General features: G+C 34.2%; 1 protein-coding gene across 1 annotated transcript in view; it reads right to left on the reverse strand.

The window, feature by feature from the left end:
* Positions 1-15217, reverse strand: part of CNTN5 (contactin 5) — a 1397849-nt gene that overhangs the window by 1068052 nt on the left and 314580 nt on the right. The gene's annotated exons all lie outside the window — the stretch shown is intronic.

The raw sequence follows: 15217 nt of genomic DNA on the forward strand, positions 1-15217 counted from the left end.
ACTGCTTTCTCTAACACTTGATCAATGTCAATAAGTAGAATCTTGTTTCTAGTTTTCAAGGAAACTCCCACTCTCTAGTTCCTGAGGAACAAAATACTGAGATCATCTTTATGCTTTCCCTTTTCTTACATGTCATATCTAATCAATCAATAATTGCTTAAAATATATATTGAATCACAACATTGCTCAATTCAAAAGCCTCCACCAGCTTGCTATCCACCCTTACAGAGAATGAAAACCAAAGTCCACACAGTATCTCACATGGATGTATTTGGTTTTTTGTAAAAAAAATTTTGGTTTTATCTCACCAGCTCTCTGATGTCACTTTTTTCACTCTCAGTCTCACTCACTCTTCTCTATACCAATCAAGTACATTCTTGCTTCAGGGTATTTTCACCTGATGTCCCTTATGTCCCCCCAAAATTCACATGGCTGGTACTCTTACATGTTTTATGTTTCAGAGCAAACATCACCGTAACAAAAATTCTTACAGAATCTCCCAGAAAAACTAAACCAAAAAGCCACCCAACCATAACATTCTCTATCCTTTTAACTTAGATTTATTTCTGCCAAGACATTCATCACTTCAAAATGTTGTACATTTTTATTTATTCATTAATTTAACATCTTTATTTTTCATACTAGAAAGTCACTTTCAAAAGGACAAAGATTTTTGTTTTAATGGTTTAATTTTTAATATTTGTGACTATATAGCAGATGTATACATTTACGGGGTACCTGAGATGTTTTAATATAGGCATGCAATGTGAAACACGCACATCACAGAGATGGAGTATCCATCCCGTCTGCATTTATCTACAAGGATAAGGATTGATAAAATTATTCATGGCCATATTTTTAGTTAACTCATAATGGACAAATTATATATATCTGTGAATGAACAAAATACATAAAATTGATTCGGCATCAACAAGGCTCTTAGAAAATTATAAAAAAAAGAAGATGTTATAAGAATTTTTATAGATTGTTTAACACATTTTATAGCAAAAGTTGACACAACTCAAATAAATATAAAAAATAAGCAAATAAAATAAATGAACATATACAAATAGAGAAAATACCAATAAGAAAAGAAAATGGAAGCTATCATAAAATCTAGTACAGTTCCTTGGCTTCCATTTTGGCTTTGATTTTAAGCCTCACATCAGCCAAAGCAGAAGGAAATACTATAAATAACAGAATCGGAGAGATTAAAATAACCATCCTGTTTCTCACTGAGCAATAAAAATAGCAACAAAATAAAATTAAACAACAACAAACAATTACCCCCTTTTACAGAACTGGAGAGATTAAAATAACCATCCTGATTCTCACTGAACAATAAAAATAGCAACAAAATAAAATTGAACAGTAACAAACAATTATTCCCAAAATGCACAACTGTTCTCTGTAGTAAGAAAAAAGAGACATTCTGCATCCCTCATTCCATTCCAACCCCCTAATGGAACCCTGTTGGACATAGTGGACAGCATGCCTTAGTCATTCCTGTGATTTCAGTATTACTGAATCTTATTATGCCCCTCAATACAAATAAATAGCAAAGACCAAAATGCAATTCAGTAGAAGCAGTTTTATGAAAGAAAAACAAGTAAGATTCAAGTTTAAAGCTGTTTGGTCAGGCTTGGTAGAAAGATAAAGAAGTCAAACATTTTTAAATGAGGGGATATTGTACAGAAGATATTTTGTTGTATTGTATATTTAAAGATGCTCTGTGTTCATGAAAGTATAAAATAAACACCTCCTTATAATGCTAATATAAATTGAAGGAACCATTTCCCAAAAATATGTATAGAAAAATTTATTTTCTATCTTACAGCAATTTAATTTTTACAAATAAGTTTATAAATTTAAACTAAAGCATGTAATATGATATATAATACTCTGAATTATCCTAAAGTTGAATAATTTTTCCATTTTAATATGATAGTCATTAAATCATAAAGAAAACAAACAGTATAGATTTATACTGTTTTGATTTTTTAAACTTTTATAGAACATATAAATAACTACTGACATTATACTCTAGATATTCCAAAAAAGATTTCTTATACATTTTTGTTCTTTGAACAGCCTCAAGTAGAAAAGAGTCCTGGAAAAATACGTAACTTACTATTTGACTGTAATATTTATAAATTAACTTAAATTCCATGTTTACAACACTTTTTTCAAAAGTCTCTTCTAAGGCTATGCTTATCTTCATTTCACATACAGCTTAATATTAGGAAAAAATTGAATGTACTGTCCCATCTCTAACATGATACAGAGAAAAATTAGAAAAACCTGTACTATGATTCCCCTTCTGGCTTCAAAGAGCATAAAGAAATGCTCTGTATGCGTCCTCATGTTACTTCAAAATTCTTGTTAAAGTTCTTTTGAACATGGTAATTAATTAAAAAAAAAAAAAAACTGTACTGCGCAAGCATGTTTCCCCTTTACTATTGTGAATTGTCTTATTGATCTTCTTTCTATATCTACTGTTTAGTGCCTCAGCCTGCCGAGTAGCTGGGATTACAAACACCTGCCACCACGCCTGGCTAATTCTTGTATTTTTAATGGAGACGGGGGTTTCACCATAAAGGACAGGCTGGTCTGCAATTTCTGACCTCAGGCAATCCACTCACCTCGGCCTCCCAAAGTGCTGGGATTACAGGCCTGAGCCACTGCACCAGGCCTGGTCCTTATTCTTCTCAAGACATTAAGAAAATTGTGGAAGAAATAGAAAAAAAAAAAAAAAAGCCTCTTTTATTTTACAATAAAGGTAACAGTATTAGAAATAGAATAATAAATAATAAAATAATAAAATAATAAAATAAAATAAAATAATAAATAATAAATAATAAAATAAATGTTAAGGTATTCCACCACAGATTATTTCCTACCTAGTATACCCATTTGAGTCATGTCATTCAAGCAACTCAGAGTGGACAATTATACACTTAGCTTGTATCCAAGATATAACCACATCCCACAAACAAGTGAAACATTCTCTTAACCAACTTATTTTGACAATTTTATATCTAATAGCTAATTTGATTAATATTTTTGACTGAACTTTCCTCGTGTTTGAGGGACTAGTTACAATAGTGTAGTTGACATTTATTGAATTTACTATTGTATACAACCATACCCCTCCAATAAATCAAAGTTTAAATCATCAATCTAAAAATAAAAAGTTATTTTTTTTTGCCCAAGAATAAAGTTCGGGTGAAGAAAGCTCACATATTTCCTGATGAAATTTCTTGTAGGATTCTGTGTTTCCAGGGACTCTGACTATATTTTAATTGCACCTCAGTAGCAGATGCTGTTAATGCCCCAGTCCACAATGGTGAAGCAGTCCACCTGCAGGCACAGAGGACTGCTCTTGTACTCGTTTTCCCATCTCAAGGGTCTGAGTCTCACAGCTGCTTCTCCACCTCAAGATTTTCTCTAGCACCATGGGAGCTTACTTAACCAAGTACAAGGCAGCCTGAAAGGGATCTGAGTCTTATTAGCCCTAAAGTCAACTATCACCCATGAGGCTCATTAGGGGCATATTTTCCCCAGCTTTCCGTCTATCATTGTGAGAATTCTGAGGTATGTTTTGAATGAAAACTCAGAGGGAGGATATGCAAGAAGTTGGAGCAATATGACTACTCGCACGTGTGGATTTGTTCATTATTATGTTGTTCCTCGACTTTTCTCCATTCTCTGTCTTGTTTTCCCCATTCTCTCACTTCTGCTTGCTTCTTCGGATCGCCTCCTGTTAAACCACTTTCAGGGAATGCTTAAAGGGAATCCAGGTTTCAAAAAAGCAGCTTCCAAAAACAATCTGGAAATTGTATTATAAAAATATCTAGAATTTTTTGCATAGGCACCATATAGGTAACATGACTCCAGAGAACTTATGTTTTCATAAATAGGATTAAAAGATCAAAGATTTCTATGGGACAGAAGAGAGATGTGGCTAAAAACAGAGACTTCAGAACAAGATTGCATAGATTTGAAATCCCTTCAAATAGTTACTTCTTGATCTCACTGCTTTGAATTCCTAGAGATAATAAGCTTGAACTAGTAAGTTGCTATGAGAATCAATCAAAGAACAGATTCTGATACTTAGCAAATCAATGCTGAATATTTACTACTGCTGTTATTACAGGTTTTATGAATTTGGCCTACAAGCAGTGGTTGAAACAGCTCTGGTGCTGTTGAACATGACTTCCAGGGAGGTATTGCTGAGGAATACAGTGAACATTCATTATTGTTTCATATATGTCTGTTTGGCTTTGCTGATAGTTAGGCTGAGGGCGAGAAAGTCAAATCACACCTACTCAAGTCAGGCAATACAGAAACAATGTATATTAGAGCTATATTTCATATTTGATTAAATAGAAAATAACTAAAATTACCCTATTTATACAAATCTTCAAATTTAAAGATGATATTGGCATATATAAGTATGACAACATAGGCCAACACATGAATAATTTTTAATCAAAATAGCAGTTCCAGGTTTACACTTGGAGCTATAATTCATTGTGCTGGAACTATTGATGCTTTTCATGGAATTTTAAACTTTAGGACAGAATTCTCCTTTTAAGCAAACTAAATAAATCTATTTTATACTGTAGTGATATTTGTTTGATTGCATACTTCTATTAGTAGTTTTCAATACTCTGGAATTCTGTTAAACATTGAGGTGTGTATTTAAATGTTTTAAAGTCCTTTATTCTGTTCTACTTTCTCATTTATTTCTTATCATAACTTGAGTAATCACTGCATGCCTCCAAGAGCCAAAACTGAGAAGCAGGGTTGAAACAAGGACTGTTTGGGCCTAGAGCAAGAACAAACGGTGTGACTAAGTTTACCATAATTAGAAATGGCATTAAGAGTAGTTAAGGTCTGTGCCACAGACTTTGGTTTGGCGGAGTCTCACTGCTACACTGTGCCTCGCTCTTCCAGCTGGGAAACACTGATGCTTCTTTAAGCTACACAGATGACTTTCATTAGAGATCTTCTCATTCCAAGCATGTAATCATAGTTATTTATGAATGATTTAGAAGAAAAATAATCACTGCCTAGAAGCTCTTGTGTAATTATTACAAGAACCTTAAAAATTCTAGAAGGCTGCAGAATCAACTTTCCAGAAAGAAAAAAATAATGCTTAAAGGAAATAGCTTTTATATATTTTCTTCATATTTCCTTGAACTAAGATATGGCTCAGACATTTATTATAAAAGCAATGTGCTGAATTAGTCATAAAGCAGAGATACATTTCATTCTTAATCAGTAAATATGTTAACACTGCTGAAATTCTTTAGATCAGCCCTATTCAATAGAAACATGCAGGCAACAAATACGAGCCACATATATGTAAACAAGTTTTATAAGAGTAACCAAAAGAAAAAAATAGAGTTATTTTTAAAAATTTACTTTGTTAACCCAATATATCGAAAATACTATAATTTCTAGATTAAATGATATTAAAATATTTTATATTCCTTTTTTTCATACTGTGTCTTGGAAACTTGTGTTGTATTTTATTTTCACAACATATGTCAATTCAAACTAGCATAATTACAAGGGTTCAATAGCCACATGTAGCTAGTAGCTAGCTTTGCACAGTACAAACTTAATTAACAATATACTAATATTGCTTAGGAAGTGGCTTGGTCTAATTCTGTTTGTGTGTGTGCATCTCTGTGTGTGTATGTAAACTTTTGTTTTAAAATGACACATGATAATTATACATATTTATGTGTTACTGTGTGTTATTTCAATACATGTATATATTACATAATAACCAAATTAAGGTAAGTATCATATCCATCAACATACCTTCCCACCTGTTGGCTACTTTACGAACTATTTCAAAGTTGCTTTGCAAGTGGAATTCTTCATATGCTTACAGTTTCCTTAGCTGCTACTATGGGGCTGTCAATTCTCAATTTATTGAAGAGTCCTGTGTGTATTTCTAGAAGCCTATCTATCTTCTCACATTCTCTTTTTATTCTCTTATGAATTGTGAAGCCAGACAATAAAATTTGTTTGAATTGCTTTCAAAGATGCTTACGTAGTTGTGAGTGTGAGTCTGAGATTTTTAAGAGCAAAGGACATGATTTTTATCACTCAAGCCTTGTATGTACTGGCCCTTTTAGTTTTGGTTTAATTTTCAGCTCCTGATTTCATTCTTGACTATATTTTTAATAAAAGGATACAATGCACTGTGTACGTGAGAGAGAGAAAGAAAAAGAGAGAGAGAGAGAGGTGATGAGTTGGTAATCACTATACTTTTACCCATAGCTTTGAGAGTATGGCATTTTTTATCTTCTATTCAAGCAGGTCACCATGAGGACAATAATACGACAATCTGTTATCATTAACTCTGTTAGAGAGTTCTGAAGACACTAGAGAGAATTAAATGACCTGGAAAACTCAGTCTATGGGAAAGTCTATTGTATTCATCTCTGTTATTTCCACTGCCATGCATCATTGAAATCTTAGAATATGATTTTCTACAGTGACATATAGACACAACAGAAAATTTTCACCTTCCTTTTAACCCCAAATAATGTCTCAGAGATTTTTTTGAAATATTTCCCATTCTACGTGCTAGCTTAGTATCCAATATCTTAATTATTAACACATTGTTAAAAGTTATTTTCAGAAAGTAATTATAAAATGTTTAATATTCAATCAGCCTATTTGAGAAGCAAAGAAATAGGAAATATTGAGTATAATAGGAATATTGTTTGTAGATTAAACCTATGATGTTTTGGTCACACTAAGTTTTGCAGATTTTCCCTATTCCATAAAGCAAAAAGAATGCATGAGAATTTATAGGTATAAGCAACTACAAATTTTAAGCTTATTTCCCTGAAATCTGTCAGCTTCATCTTATTCCAAAAGTCATCTAAATCATAGGCAATCAAAAAACGTGTTTATTTTTTCCCATTTTCAACATATCAGAAGAAAATCAGGTAAGAAAAAATTTGTTGAATAGTAAACATACCAGCTTGCCAAGTGTAGCAATAAAATAAAACCAGAACTTTTTACAAATGACATCTGTAATCATGGTAATAGAACAGAATTGACTAAACACTGATCTGGTGCCACAACGTGCAATTTAAAAACCACCAGGGCAGTTTTTGGACCATTTATTATGCTTTCCACACATGAACTCATCACTAAAAAGCACAGATAGGCAACAGCTTCTAAATTACAATGCAGAAAAATATAGACATTTTAACTTTATTTTGAAAGGAAAAAGAAATACTATTTTGCTAAGTGAATTCTATCATTCATGAAATAACATTCCAATATTTGCACCTCTGGCTATCCCCTCTTAAAATTTAGTGAGGCAAATACTAACACTTGGAAACCCTTTACAGCGTAATCTTTGATACTAATAGACTAATTAATTAATTTACCATACCTTAGCTGCAGGGGTTTTCTACTTTCTAATTTTGACATCTTGTCCCTGAGGATGACAGATCATCACTGGAAGGTTACCTAACAATTGCAGAGGCGTGGTTGCCAATTCTCTTTATTTACATTTTAACTCTCTCTTTCCCTTAACTGTTGCACACCATAACAAAGTAAGAGAAAAACTTCAATCTGGAAACATAATTTGTAATTAAAACAGGCATATGTGTATGAAATAAAAATCTGTCTTGGTAAGTGGGAATATCAGTCAGGTCAACTGTTACTTATGTAATTTATTCTCCAAATATTAGTTTAAAATGCACTATGTGCAAGACATTATAGGGGCACAGATTGGTATAAGTCCCTAGCTTTAAAAATACTCTATAGGGGTTGGGCACCGTGGCTCACACCTGTAATCCCAGTTCTTTGAACAGTTGAGGTGGATGGATCACATGAGGTCAGGAGTTTGAGGCCAGCCCAGCCAACATAGTGAAACCCCATCTCTACTAAAAATTCAAAAATTAGCTGGGGGGTAGTGGTCCACACCTGTAATTCCAGCTACTCAGGAGGCTAAGGCAGGAGAATCGTTTTAACCCGGGAGGCAGAGGTTGTAGTGAGCTAAGATCTTGCCACTGCTCTCCAGCCTGGGTGACAGAGCAAGACTCCATCTCAAAAAACAAACAAACAACAACAACAACAAAATACACATATATATATACACACATGTAAGTACAGGAAATAAAAGCAGAAGAATAAATATTGATAAAACCAGTTATTATGCATGTTTCTTTTATTTCATATGAGATGAAACTGAGATGCTGTGTAAACAGTAGGATTTGATCTTAATTTTAACATGAAAAGAAGGGTAATTGGGAGCACAGGGCATGTCAGATAGGGTTAAAATATGACCAGAGAAATTAGAGAAGGAAACTGAAATGCATATTTAGGGATAATGCGTTGTCAAAAATTAGCGGAATATAAATTACTTTGTAAATAATAGTTCTGTCAGTTAGCTATTGCAACATAACAAATCACCCCAAAACTTGAAGTTTTAAAACAACAGTAATTTATTCTCATCTTGGGTGGCTGGAGGTCAGCTGATTATGCCTGGGTTTGGCTGGGATGGTTCATCTGGGATGACTCTAGTCCACGTATCTTTCTTTTTCCTCCTTATTCCCTTGACAGTTAAAAAAGAGCAACACGACTCATGGAAATATGCAGTGTGTCTTAAGGCTGGACCTCACAGCTAGCATACTATTACTTCTGTTAATTCAATTGATCAAAGAAAGTCATATGCTTAAACACAAAGTCAAGAATCAAGTGTGTGTGGGGCCTAAGAGAGCTAAGAGACCTAAGAGTGCAGAGGAAGGAAAGATGAGATTTTGACATCTGAACCTGCGGCAAGCCCGGGCCACCCTCTCCATTCTGCCAGCACTGATGGGCACTCTTTGTTTCTGGCCTGCTCTCAGCTCACTGACCAAGTCACAAAGAAGCCTGAGGGCCAATGCGGGGGCGGGGGAGCCGAGAGTGAGGTCTGGCCTGGGACACAGGAGGCCTCCTTGGATAAAAAAGGACTTATCTTTTCTTTTTCTTTTTGTTTCTTTTTTTTTGAGATGGAGTTTCCCTCTTGTTGCTCAGGTGGGAGTGGAATGGTGCAATCGGCTCACTGCAACCTCCGCCTCCCAGGTTCAAGCAATTCTCCTGCCTCAGCCTCCCTAGTAGCTGGGATTACAGGCATGCACCATCATGCCCAGCTAATTTTTTGTATTTTTAATAGAGACGGAGTTTCTCCATGTTGGTCAGGCTGGTCTTGAACTCCCGACCTCAGGTGATGCGCCCGCCTCGGCCTCCCAAAGTGCTGGGAAGTATGAATATTTTATTCCTTTACTGAGAAGAGCTGGCAAGTCACACAATGAATGTGCAGAGATAGGAAGGCTTAACAAATTGAATACAACATTGCAATCTACTTCAATGACAAACTGCAAACTTGGAAAGTTGATCTACCGCAGATCTGTTAAAGTAATGATTGCCAAATTTTTTTTTAATTATTATTTTACAGGTAAAAGAGAGTTATTAAAAGTTTAGGCACCAAGATGTTTTGTCACAATTTTATTTTCTTTTTCACTTATTTTCCATTATAGTCACGCCTGCCATTTTGTTAACTGCTATTTGTGGGCCTAAAATATGTTTCTGTATGTTGAGGTAATGCAATTATTACCAAGATTTCTTTCTTTCTACAATTTAAAGTTCTGGTTTTGAAGTCTTACATCTAACAATAGTTATTTTAATTTATTTATTGTATGGCATTCTGAGAGATGTTAATTTTTGATGAGTAATATATTTTCCTAGCATAATTTATCGCATTGTCGATTCTTTCTCCACTGGTCTTTAGTGTCACATCACTTGTATATCAAGTTTTCACAAAGACATGAAATGTCCTCCATGGTTTCTAGTATCTTCTAGAAGTTACTGCACGGCTCTGCAATGCCGCCAAACACATTATCTTAATTTTGCTAAATTAACTTTTTGAAGTTAGACCAAAATAAAACCAATTGAGGGAAGATTAAGACTCTTGAAATTGAGTATTCCCATCTATCAACACAATATATCTTTCTATTTTTATGCATGTATAAAATAGCTTTTGTATATATTTGGGGGGTGTGTGTGTGTGTGTGTGTGTGTGTCTCAATGTGTGTGTGTGCACACACGCGTGTGTGTATGTTTATTTTTAGGCATCTTTTTATCAAGGTTAGGTCAGAAAAATAATAATAAAATTTAAGATATTTTAACCGAAAAGAAATGTAGACATCAACTTGTTTTAAAATGTTAGATGAGTTGAAGAAATAAATGACAGGAAAGACCACTGCTAAATCTTAAATTGACTGCTAGTTTTCAAATAGTTGGCCAGTGCAGAACTCTAGATAACTACCAGCAATTAGCATAGCTTCCAGCACTGAGGCATATGACACTAAACAATGCATCTGAGGTCACTGTGACTGGAAGGACAATGGTAGGACTTCTGTTTTTTTTTACATTTTCCCTATCTCTTGTGCATCTTCCATTGAGTGGCACCTAGTCATGAATCCTGCTCACAGGCGTTTTGAGACATGCAATTATCAGAGCTCCTGGCCCTCTAAAATGCTGGAGAGCACAAGATTTAGGAAAGAGTGCTATGTACTAACCCAAAATCCAGCATCCAGTACAATACTACATAATCGTTATTTATATTATGCATGAGATCTCTTTTTATTCCATTTTCGAATCATTTACGACAGAATTGTATCACTTTTCTGTCTTAGTCTTAGATTACTAATGCCAAAAAGGCCAAATCTATATTTTCTTCCCTTCTTTTCCCCTACTCCCTCTGTCCTTCCCTCTCTTCCTTCTTCACTCTGTCTCTCTCCTTCGCTCCCTGCTTTTTTTCCTCCCTCCCTCCTTTCCTTCTTTTTCCTCCCTCCCTTCCTCCTTGCCTATCTTCTCCCTCTCCTCCCTTTCTTCCTTTCTTCTTTTCTTTTCTTCTTTCCTCTTTTCTTTGCTTCTTTCCTGATATACTTATTTTCCTTTTTTAAGTCTTACAAGACTTTCAATAAAGTTTTTGTCCAGTCAGTGGTTAAAAAATGTATGTTACTCATTCTCTCACAGTAATAACCATCTGAGAAACACTTTTCAGATACCAAACTTCAAATAAATGGGACTGTGTGTGTGTGTGTGTGTGTGCGTGTGTGTGTGTGTGTGTCATTGCTTGTAGATATAGATAAGATAGATTTTGTGTGAACTTCGTGTACCCTTACAAAAATGAGATATTATCCACTTTTTATAGTCAAATGAAAGCTGAGGTTTATAAAAACTGAGATGCAGCCAAGTACCTTTATTAGCAAATATTACAGCAGAGACTCAATGCTAGTTCTGCCTTATTTCAAAGCCTATAATCTTGCCCTTTGTCAGAATTGCCTCAGCACACTCAGCAAATATGACAGCTTCTAAGGAAAAGTCTGTATCTCCTTAAGAATTTGTCTGTCTAGGATTCGCCCTGTATACTAAGCTTAGTGAAGAGAGATGAGCTGAATTTCAAACCCATCTAATGAAGAGACAGAGCCCTGTAGGATAGCCCTGAGATGCTCAGGTGACTGAGCATTCAGACTAAGGGTGTCCATTGCTTGGATGTAAGCAGAGGTGGATGGAAATTTTCTTATACTCAAAACCTATTCCAGAAAAGTCATTTTGGAGTGTGTCCTCCATCGGCAGCTTTCCTTGAGGTTCAACGGTATACAAAAGCACAACACAGATTAAATGGAAATATGTCCTCTGTTTTTATGAGTCATTTCCACAATAGAAATATTAAATAAAGGTTAATATTTCCTGAGCAAGTATCACATATGAGGTATTTTACATATATTCATATTAATGAAAGTGTCTGCATGTTTTCAACTTGTGGATGCCTTGTGTCACACTAGCAAAAATTTATATGCTAGACAGCCTATAAGCTCTGTTACATTATCACATTAAAATTTATTCCTCATTTTTCTTCCTCTTGCTTTGGGCAAATTCAGTTTTCTTACATATCTTTAGGAACTTCAACTTGGAAAATATTAATTCACCAACATATTTCCTATGGATAGGCTGATATTGAAAATAATCCATTGATATCTACCTTGAGCCACCGCCTCCCACAACCACAACTGTCAGATAGAGATAAATGCTGCCTAAGAAATTCATGCAACCTCAGATTACAATGTTTCATAGCAGCTGATAAATATATTTATTTAAGTCACTCAATTTTGGTTCACCATACTAGGCATTTTATATTTCATATAACAAATTTTCCTATAAAATGTTTCAAAATAATATTTTCTAAAACACAAAGAGCTGCAAGTATAGTTAAAATAAAGAACCAATTTTTATAAGTGGTAAGACAGATGTCTATAAAAACCACCTCAAAGATTAAGCTTTTATTGTTGAATAACGGTTTTGGGTGGAACTGTTCTATCTCCCTTCCTGATGATAAAAAATTACACTTTTCATTCATCTGGACACGTGACCCTTGAAAGATTACTGTGGACACTCCAATTGCTAGGAAGTTCTTTCAAGTATTCAGTCAAAACCATCTCCATCACCTTCCTTCATTATTTTGCAAATCTAGCCATACTGTAAACATTTTAGCAAGTAGTAGCACTGTTAATATATGTAATACTTACATAGCAACTAATATGAAAAGTTTTTCTTTTCAAATTTGTATGCAATTCTCAGGACCATTAGTGATGAAAATTAGATTTTCTATTTTTGAAATCCAGAGCACATTCTACTCTATTCTCATCAAATGTAATACTCTCTAAGAGCTGCATGCATTGATACTTAGAGGTTTTCTTTCATGAGGTGATGAGAATCCTGGCAATGCTAAAAATCTATAAACCTAGAGTCACTCAGACTCTTCTCTAATGAAATGAAGCTCTTCCTCTTGGAGCTGAGCCAGTGTCTCCTGGATGAGTTGTCTAAGTTATTGAGTGAAACATTTCATTCTCGAAGACTGAACTCGGGACCCCTTTTAATATATATTGCCTCTTATTATGGCAGGAATTGAGTTGGCTGTGTCAAGATGAAACCGTCAGTTTTGCTGCTGAATGTTTACAGTTGTTACAGTGACAGATTAGAGGCAAGTAAATGAATGAAATGGTGTTTTATTTAAAGTGACATTGTGAATCCACTCTCATCAGATTCATCAATTCTAATTCACTTATGTCTTTTTGGAGTGCTTAGTTTGTCTCATTTGTTTCAATTGCATCCTATTCTACCAATATGCTTTTCAATTAGTGGGAAGGAGTAACAACAAAAATGACATAAGAGTGCACTCTGCTCTGCCAAACCTGATTCCACAGGTTCTCTGTGCAGTTAAATACTCTACATCCTCAACTTGAAACTTGAATTTATTAATAGAATTGACAAAGAGCCTCTTCTAAAAAATTAATTACAGTTCTGTTGAACTTCATGAATTTAATACAATTCAGCTGGTAATTGATAGAATACACTCTTTCACAGGTGTCCAAGACATTTACTCTATTCTATTCCCATCTGCTGGTGACTCTAGCACAAATTCAGATTGCATATCCATCATCCATCAGGAAGTGGGCAGTAGATCTGAAACTCTCTTACAAACAGCTGCTGTGCTGTGTTCAGTGGTTCAGTTGTCATTCTTTGAATGTCACAAGCATCATAAACAACTTGTTTCTAACATTACCAAATTCATTAAGGTGCTTAGATTTAATTTATCTCTAGTATTCATAGATATCTCAGAAGTAAAAAAATAACTTAGAGTTTGATTTGTTAAGCTGTGTCCGTGATTATGAGTTAAGGACAAAATGCTTTATACGCAGGAAATAACAGCTTCCAAGATGTTTATGTTTACAGACAGATTATAGATTATTTTATTTTGTGTATATAACTTATTTTTTAATATTTTTTATTGCAACAAACAGAACTTCGATGGCAAAATTTGGCTTAAAATCTGTCTAATGTTAAAATATAGCAATGGATTTATATGCAACTCAATTCTTTCCCATGATTTGAAGTTTCACAGATACTTCTCCTTCCCTTCTTTATACTTTATTTTCCCTTGCTTTTTATTATTTTAATTTTTTTTAATGTGGTTGCTTTTCTCCACAAGATTATTTTAGAGATACCTGGTACAGTTAGGGTATGCAATCAAAATGGCAAACTGGCATGATTTAATGAAATTAATAAAAGACACGTGGAAGGTAACATTTTCTGCAATAAGATGTCAGAATTTGAATGTGGCTAGTAGAAAGTAAAATCAAATATCATGGTAAAACTTTAGACTCCTACACCTTTCTAAAGTACTGCTCTCTCACCCACATTTAGTAACTTCTTTAATGCTAATTTTCAAGCTTGAATGTACTGAAAGCATAGAGTAGGATGAGGAAAATCCTCTCCTATTTTGAATCAATTAATCTGGATTAACCTAGCAAGTTAAAAGACAAACATGTGACAGCCTTTAAGTTGGGTATAATATTGCCAACATTTTATAAATAAGCAGAAAAGAAATATAATCATTCTATATTCATAGTGCATTGACCTTTTTGGTTGATCATTTTAAAAGTACATCAGAAGTATTGTAGTTAAGTAGCACACAGCAGATTTAATTCAAGATAGTCTACTGGTGCCACTTAGTCATAAATAATAAATGCCTAATGATGTGTTTCAAAATATTTTAGAGTATTCATTTTAAAGGATTATTATTATACAATGCCCAGTTTTACTCAAAATAAGTATACTTATGACTTAGTAATTTCTGTGGATTATGTAAGTATATAAGTATGTGGAGTTGCTGTTCAAACTGCATAAAAGCCATCTTCCTTTAGGAGATCCCCTTCCCTGGCGGAGATGACTCTCACTCTCTCCACCCATGACTTTCTGCTTATTTAACTTAAACATTGTCTTCAAATTCGAGCACATGAGAGTACAAAAGCCATCCACTAGAACATTATACGTCAGTTGAGAAAGATACCACAGAACAGGGGGCTACCCCTGAGTATTGCTTTTCTATCGTTTTCAGCAATTTTATACCATGTTCATTTACTTGCCATCCTCATCTCAAACTAAACAATTAGTATGAACAAGTATTTCACTATGTTTCACTTTAATAATATTTCCAGAATATTTATAGGGCATTTATGTTACTGACACAATCAAGGTGTTTTCAATTCAAAAACAAATCACTTAATTTGAGAACATATCATATTAAGCTTTAGCATATTGAGCAGTTACAGTAGGAGCTCTGTTA

This window comes from Sapajus apella, unplaced genomic scaffold, assembly GCF_009761245.1.
Source record: "Sapajus apella isolate SASKATOON/1434 unplaced genomic scaffold, GSC_monkey_1.0 scaffold34, whole genome shotgun sequence".
NCBI classification, from domain to species: domain Eukaryota; kingdom Metazoa; phylum Chordata; class Mammalia; order Primates; family Cebidae; genus Sapajus; species Sapajus apella.